The sequence below is a fragment of the Tachypleus tridentatus genome, chromosome 8, assembly GCF_004210375.1.
Source record: "Tachypleus tridentatus isolate NWPU-2018 chromosome 8, ASM421037v1, whole genome shotgun sequence".
Classification (NCBI taxonomy): domain Eukaryota; kingdom Metazoa; phylum Arthropoda; class Merostomata; order Xiphosura; family Limulidae; genus Tachypleus; species Tachypleus tridentatus.
Window position 1 is genome coordinate 128756608 of NC_134832.1, and position 9030 is coordinate 128765637.

The 9030-nt window shown below is 30.7% G+C and overlaps 1 long non-coding RNA gene across 1 annotated transcript; it reads right to left on the minus strand.

Annotated features, from left to right (window-relative positions):
- Positions 1-1848: 1848 nt before the first annotated feature.
- LOC143224280 (uncharacterized) lies at positions 1849-8670 on the minus strand. Its single transcript, XR_013013311.1, has 4 exons — positions 8191-8670; positions 5882-6021; positions 3956-4077; positions 1849-2520 (listed from the first exon to the last, which is right to left on the minus strand). It is a non-coding gene; the product is annotated as an uncharacterized LOC143224280 (long non-coding RNA).
- Between the last annotated feature and the right edge of the window lie 360 nt (positions 8671-9030).

The following is a 9030-nucleotide window of genomic DNA, read 5'->3' on the forward strand; positions in this document are numbered from 1 at the left end:
TAAAACATTACTGTAGCTGGTTTAGTAAAGTTAAAATCCTGGTGATACAATAATACTATCTAAATAGGCTTTTTAATATCACCTTGAAATGACAAAACAAAGTGCTGGTATGTATAAAAGATGGTACAGAAGTATCAGTACACTCTTAGATACATCATTCTGGATGTAGGTGAAATGCTGGTATGCAACTGTTCACAATATAGCAGCATACTGACAAATACTGACTGGCTCATTTCAACCACTAATCTTATGCGTATTTATTTGCTAACAGTTTTCAAACACTTGAAGATAAAGTCATGACTATTAAAAGTTTTAATTTTGGAAAATTAATTGACATTATTTTAAATTTTATGTTGTTTGACTTTTATATTTATGCTTTTTAATGAACATAAAAATATTACGTTTTTTACTTAGGTTAAGTGTTTGTTTATTTAATAACTAAACTGAAGTACAGTTATTCATTTACCTTGGTTGGTCACAAAGTGTCTGAGTATAACAAAGTAGTTATGGACTATAGACAAGCATGTGAAATTCAACAAATTAAGAACTGTGAGATTTTCAGTATACTGATGTGAATGTGCATGGTGTTTGAGTGTTAAGCACTGACTTAGATAATGCTTTATTATTTACAGGTTAAAATATTTAATCCCATGAATGATAAATCACAAATTAACTATTTCAACAACTAGAATAAAAAACAAAACAGGCATTGTGGTATAAAATGTAATTTTTTTTTGAAAAACAAGTACTTAAAAAAAGTCATTATTAAATGCCAGCAATACCTATAATATTAGAGTAAGGTTCATAATTTACCAGATATAAGACATTTTTATTGATTTTATACAGTTCAGCTATACATTTATAGTGCAACACTATTTTCTAAGTCTCCTAATGAGGGTAGCATACTAATTTCAAACTTGTATTACAAAATAAAGAGAAAAAATATCTATTCAACAGGCAAAGTACAAGACAAACCAGGTTTTGATACCAGTGATGGGAAGAGCATTGATAGACCATTGTGTAGCTTTCTGCTTATCTACAAACAAACAATAATGGTGGAACTTGTTGTCCCAGACATACATACACCTTGGTATTCAAAAAGTAAAGCAGTATTCATTACCAACCTCCTATACATAAGGGCCTGGTATGGCTAGTTAGTTAAGGCACTTAGATCGTAATCCGAGGGTTACGGGTTCGAATCCCTGTCACACCAAACATGCTCACCCTTTCAGCTGTGGGATCATTATAATGTGACAGTCAATCCCACTATTCGTTGGTGTGACCCAAGAATTGGCAGTGCATGGTGATGACTAGCTGCCTTCCATAAAGTCTCACACTGCTATATTAGGGATGGCTAGTGCAGATAGCCCTCGTGTAGCTTTGCACAAAATTCAAAACAACCCAAACCTATATGCAAAGCTTGATTTAAGTCTTAAAGAACTATCCTGTGGGCAAACAAAATATAGTGTTAGCTTGCTATAGGCTTAATCAATCACTTAAATACAATACATAAAGGCTTACCTTTCTTTATATCTAAGAAATTTTATTGTTAAGCACATTAGGCTGTAAACTTACTTTAATGTTACTGTATGACTACATAATAGAAGAACAAGTACATACATAAGTTGTTTTAGGCTTACTCTTACTCATAATGTTGTGTTGGATTTATGTTCTATCTACATATATTTTCCAAACATACCATTTTTTTTGTATAAACTACAACTGCATTAATTACTAGATGGATGATTAGACAAAATTACTTGTTAATTAGCCTGCAATTTTATCTCCAATAAAATAACTATGAATGTAGAAATAAAGATCAGTATTAGTTATGTCTTTTTGTCACTTAATTGAAAACTATCAGTTACACTAGGGTGCCACACACTTTATTGTCTTTTATTCGGAACTAAATATTAAACATATTTGTAATATAATACCTTTTAATATTCGTAGTGTACACTAGAGGGAGATACACATCTTGATTAAAAGGACAGAGAAAAATGACATTTAAACCCAAAAAAACACAAATTAGTTGTATTTACTTACTCTGAAGAAGCTTAGCAACCTTCAACAACAGCAAACTGTTACACAAGTTGTAACTAGAAGATATAATTGTTTGCTTTACTTCACTTACTTTTCTGTGTTTTAAGAAAAATAAGTTTAAAATATCATCTGTAAATAGTAATAATGTATTATAACTGAAATGTGACCATATTATACAAACTACAAGTTTACTGAAACATAGTCAAGGTTCCACCCAACCTGCGATGAAAGTGATAATTATAGTTCAAGAACAATTAATGGAACAAATTATACTTATGTTTTTCATACAGATCAAACATATAATTTAACAAAGCAGGATGTTTCATGTTTAAACCTTGTCCACCAGGAGAAAATCTGGTTTTGTCTTGACTGGGTGTTGGGAAAATCTCTATCTGCTACACCAGAGTATGTTTTCTGGAATAACGTTTCTCATCGATTTTTACTTTTCTATTTCTGTTTCTTTTCGAAGGTTTTCCACTTCATCCATCAAAAAGATTAACGAAAATATATTTTCACAAATATACCCACAGTTGTATAAAAGTTTAATTTCAAACAAAGAATAACCATCTATACTAAGAAAACATACTATATAATAACAATAAACTTGTTTAAATTATACTGTTATGATAAGTCATAAAATGATAAATATATTTCTTGCATTTCTTATGATTCTCAGTCTAAATGTACTTGAAACAATAATCCTATAAAATTAAACAAAATTTTCATTTTCTCTTGTGTGTACCTACTGTTCATAGATTTCTGGAGAAATAACACCTGTTCAGATAGAATCATAAGTAGATTGATGTTATCTTATTGAAAGGTTCTTATGACAAAAATAATTGAAAACTTTGCCCACGAAGTCAACATACTGCTATAAGTTTTGTTTGTTACAATATTCAATGTGGAGAACTAGCCTACTGAACTGGGTGAAACTGTATAATTTATTTGTAAATTACACAAGCACCTCTGCAGTAATTAGTAGAATTAATTGTAATATTGACATGGACATCCTGAGAATTTTTTTCCAGACAAAGGGGGGAAAAAGTAGTGTAAGATTATGAATTGGACAAAAAGTCATATAGATATGATGAATAAATAAAAAAAATAGTTTAATTTTCCAGATAGTTGCAAATGACCTCACATATTGAGAGTACTGTTGCATATGAATTTATGACAACTCATACATCATTATAGATTCTGTAAACAACATAATCATAGAGTCATAGCTAATGTGATGTATAAATATTTTAAAATGTATTTAAAAAAGTCAGTATGGTTAAGTTACAGTTGACCAGATCATCACAGACAGACTATCCAATTTATCTTTTAACAGAATCCCCAAAAGTTGCACAAGCTGTTATACAAAACATCAGATCTAGTTTTACACTATCTGTGTTCTACAATTAAAAAAATAAAAACAAAAGTAAACTTTAAATGATTATAGTATAGCTTCTCATGTTGAATATTAGGTCAAAATCAGTTTCTCATCTTTTTGTCTTTCTCAGAAATACACAGATATATGCAAGTTTTTGTTTCTTTTGTATTATTTGTGTTTCTGCATTATCCAGGCTCCCTTTTCCCCCTCCATTACTACAGATAAGCAACTGTAGTCTCAAACAAATCAGCCTATCATCAGAAAAACTTCAAAGTGTAAAACACCCTAACCTGTGAATGAATTGTCAATAGAACAATTTAGGAAATCACGTTGCAAGTAAGGAAATATTCAGACCAAATTAAATGTTACTTTATCTAACAGTAGGGAAATATTTAAACCAACATAATAAAGAATACTAAAAGGTGAAAACAGTACCCTAAGGGCTGGCTTGTTCCAAACATATTACATTTATATTGATTTGATCCTACAAACTTTCAGAATTCATCATTGCAAAATTTTAAGAGGAAAAATTCTTACCTCTTGAATAGCTTCACACAGATTATCTACAAACTTTGTATGATCGACTTCATTTCTAGCACTGAATGTTATCAGGACTTTGTTGTCAACTCCCTGTGTAACCCTAATTCCATATGGATAATCTGGACATAAAAAAGCTGTGCAAGTTATTTAGAGATTTATAAAGACTGCCTTTCATTAACCTTAAATTTAATGTTTACTGTTGTTCATCTTTCACATTGTTTAACATATTCAAAATACTTCATTATTCTTTTGCTTAACAAACAAGTAAAGTATAATACTAAATAATAACTAAAGAACAACCAGGGACCTTTCAGTGTATGATGTATCTAAGCTATTCTATCCAGTAAATTAAACACTAAAAAAATCTCATAGCCAGGTGATGGAGAGTAAGTTTGTTGTGGACCCTTGAATGTGGTGATGTTTTAAACATTACTTGCAAGTTACTGAAATAAATCAGGTGATTAAACAACATTTCTTAACTTTAGATTAATTTTATACATTTTTATTAATATTCTGATCAGATTCTGAGTGCCTTTGATGATCATAAAAGAAAGACAGAGGCGGGAGCAAATGTCTTCTTTGACATCCCACTCATCTACCTGCTCCTGCAACTTCTCAGTAACTTTACTTGCAGATACTGTAAACCCATAAAATGGAAAACTTTCTACAAAAATAGCAGTTTCCCCTAAATCACAAGAAATAAATCTCAGAAATAACCTGAAATAAACAAAAATTAATATCTTGCATGGAGCTTCAAAGAGGGTAATAGTGATCCCACAAATTGGAAAGGACTACTTGGTCTTGTAGGTGATTCTGGTATTCATTTGACTGCAGATTTCAGAGACCTGGAAATACACATACCTTATGTAATTGAAATGTTGATAGCTTTTCACTATAATCTTTTCATTTTCATTTTGAATTATCTCACAGCCATACTGCAATATAAATGTTCTTGTCTCGTGGGTACAATTTTCTGTACAAGTTAAGTAAACTTAAACATCTTTAAATAAAACAGTTTATAATTTTTAATGCATACGAACAAAACAAGAAATGGTAACATAAAAAAAAAACATTTTGGTAATTAAGTAAAGAAATAAAATAGGACATTTGAAAATTATCACATCGTAAAGTAAAACACGAAATTCTTATCACTAGTGCAAAATAACACTTTTATCATTAGTAGGTTTGATGAAAATGTTGAAAAATAAACTAAACTTGTCTTTAAAACAGAGAACAATAAAGTAATAGATTTACACAATTAAATACATAGATTCAATGATCTGATATAAGACATTATCCTTACTATAAACATATCATTAAGGATGAACACTTGTCTCTGATAGATTCCTGCTTCTTATTTCTTGTTAACATTATTAACTTCATACAGTTGACAATGAACAACCAGCCTTCTGTGAGGCTTGACTAAGGTCTAGAAAGTTAAATCAACCAATTATTGAACTTGGATAATATTATTCATTAATTTTATTTACTGTACATCAAATTCTTTAAGTCATCATTGCAATAAACTTTTAATTTAAAGAAAGCACCTTTTTTTATTAGAGTATAGTTTTTACTGTATTATAATTTGAGTATTTTCTTTTTACACAATGTCAAACCTTAAAAATCATGTAAGTTGAGGAGTATGTCACTAGACATTTTTTGAGATACAAAAAATGAAATTTCATTCTTATGACTGCAAGCTGGTGTCTGGGATTCAAATATAATAATTATAAAAAAAGTCAAGCAGACAAAGTTTCTAAGGACTTGTTCTGCAATTTGGTTTCACTTTCAAGATAATATTTTTGGATTCTATAATCAAAGAATTCAGCAAGAAGTCTTAAATGTCAAGAAAACAGTAACAGAATTGAAGAAGAAACTCAATCCACATGTCAACACTAAGAAACAAGTAATTCATTTACTTACTGGATTTTTTATAACAACCATCTGCTGATCCTTAATTACTTGGGTCATGTAGTCAGATCCAGTATTAGATTCAATTGCTTTCATTATTTTGTAAATTCCTGACAGCATATCTTGGTCTAGATTATGACCATCATCTATTGCTAGTTATAACAAGAGTACAAAGATTTAAGAATTTAAACTTATAAAACATTTGTTCAGCATACTTATGGAAAGTTTATTACTATCTTTCATTTGATTTCAACAAGTTTGAACAATGAAAATGGTTTATTGTGATTCCAGTATAAAATATGTGTTGCACAATACTAAACTTTCTTTGAGGACTTGGGTTTAAATCATCAGTTGAAGAATAACTATAACAGAAACAAATACAGGCTTTTTACAAGTGAACAGACCTGAAGGAAAAGATTTGTTAAGAGAGGATTACTGTATAAAATGATTAAAGGAATATTGTAATACAACTTTATAAGAACCTGGATTAAGAAGGGTTGCAGAATAACTTGATAATAATGTGGATTAAAGAAAAATTGTTGTATTGCCAGATAAGAGAGTGGATTAATTCAGGATTTGTCAAACTTAACAGCCTGGATTAAGACAGGATTATGTATAATTTGACGAGAAGCCAAATTAAGACAAGATTATGTACGATCTGATGACAGGCTGGATTAAGACAAAATTACGTATAATTTGATGACATGCTCAAGTAAGAATTAATTTAAGTGTTCAAGTCTAAGATAAAATACAAAAAAATGATTGACCATTTTAACTTAGTAGCAGATAATTTGCTTTATATGGTATGGTTTGCCTCTGGCAGTTGAATGAGAGTTCGTTGTATATGGTTAGGGCTCACAAAAATTCTGCATGCATTTAAGGTAGCCAAAGGATTAACACAAACTGATTATTTTAAAGTGATTTAGTTTGGGAGTAACATACTACATGTTGCGATACAACATTGATCTGTCTTCTTCAGATATTACACATGTAGTATGACTTTACCAAAAGTAATCATTTTACTATGCCCATAAATCGTTATTTGCCAAATATTATCATAATGTGCTTTCTTACTTAAGTTCAAAATTTTGAAAGAGACGCAAAATTTTGTAGTTATGGAATTCACATAAAATGTCTGTTTTTCTGAAGAAAAAGTAACTAATATTCAGTAAACTTGTATCTGATTACAATCATTAGATGTAACACTAATTATCTACCTTAAAACATAGAAGTTGTTGTTTTTGTTCAGTTGAAAAAACACCATTGGGTCTAGTAGTTAAATTATAAGTTTATAAATTTAGATACAACTTTACAAAACCTCTACACAACTAACTGCCATGAATACTAAACTTACTGGCATCCCAAAATTAGTTTGGAACTTCCAGAGAGTCTCATCAACTTACAACCCAGCTAGATCAAGTTCTTCACAAAACTTCAGTAAATTTAGAATATTCAGAATTATTTTCTCTTATTAATTACACATTTTACTGAATGAATTATAAACAAACATATAAACTAACAAATGACCTGTTTCAAATTTATCACCAGATCATTTAAGGTGGAGGTTATAAGATATGTTAAATTTTAATGATGACACAGAGTACGCAAGTTACACTTTATGATATAACAGCTTGAAACTTTAAATATAATTTTAGGGTTGTTATGTACAGTTAATATGAATATGACAAAGAATTTTAGACTCTTCCTTGTTCTCAGGGCCTGGCATGGCCGACCGCGTAAGGCGTGCGACTCGTAATCCGAGGGTCGCGGGTTCGCGCCCTCATCGCGCTAAACATGCTCGCCCTCCCAGCCGTGGGGGCGTTATAATGTGACGGTCAATCCCACTTTTCGTTGGTAAAAGAGTTGGTGGCGGGTGGTGAAGACTAGCTGCCTTCCCTCTAGTCTTACACTGCTAAATTAGGGACGGCTAGCACAGATAGCCCTCGAGTAGCTTTGTGCGAAATTCCAAAAACAAACAAACAAATCCTTGTTCTGTTTCTAAAAAGGTGGTTTACAGCCTGATAAAGGCTTAGGTAAGAATCAAAAGCTAGCAAAAATACTGAAAAACAAGAAATGTTTGAAAAACCCTTTAATATTTAAAATAATACTTTAGTTAAGAAAGTGAAAAGTAAAAGTGTTATATTATGATATTAGTAAATACTAATTCATACAGCTGCTGCTATCTATTGTGTATTGTTTAATACTATAGTGTCCAGCTAGTGTTATGTGAAGTATTGGTAAATACCGATTCCTACAACTGCTGATACCTGTTTTGTCAGAACAGTTTACATTGTTATACATATGATTAGAGGTTTACTTACTCTAACACAGCTGAGTTGAAACCATTTTGTAGGTTTCCCAGATACTCCCCAATGTTCTGTTTTCTGAGTCTTTTCCTTGAGATCAAGAACTGGGCTACAGCTTTGGCTGTTGATTCTAATAAATTTATTCGGATCAGGTAAGAAATCCCAGTTTCTACTTCTATGTTAAAGAGATTCAATCCTACTCTGTACTGGAGTTTTTTTCTGAAAATCTGATACCCGTATCTGTATAAAAACTGGACATTACTAGTAAAGGTACCAGTGAGAACAACAAAACATATTACAAGTAACACTTTTTTTTTTTCCAATAGTTGGGACAGTTAAGGAAAAGTGGAAAAATATTCTGATTTACGTTCATTAAATTTTAATTGCTTGAAAAGGGCAGTAATAAGATCCTGTATTTGAAAGCATGAAAACTATATTGAAACAATTCTACTATTTGCCATAAAATTGTTTTAAAATTATCTTCTCGATTAACTACCCTCTGTAAATGATAATGGAACAAACCTGAATAAAATTTAATACTTAGAAGCTGTATAAATTAATTTTCAGTTTAACCATCTGAATACACACAATGAACTGTTTAATAAAGGCTGTCCTCATTGTTTTCTGAGATTTTACTCAAACATTTATGTATCTGTTCACCTGGTGTCATTAGTTCAACAACTGCAAGAGCGTTTCTCTTCCATATTGGGAAATCCTCCACGATATCTTTCTTAATAAAATTGTTTAGTCTTTTCAAATGCTTCTGAATTATCGTTCAGTGCTGGAGATGGGTTATAACCAAGACTTGGTTCTGTTTAGTTGTAGCTGGTGAACGATTTCTGGCTCGATCTTTTA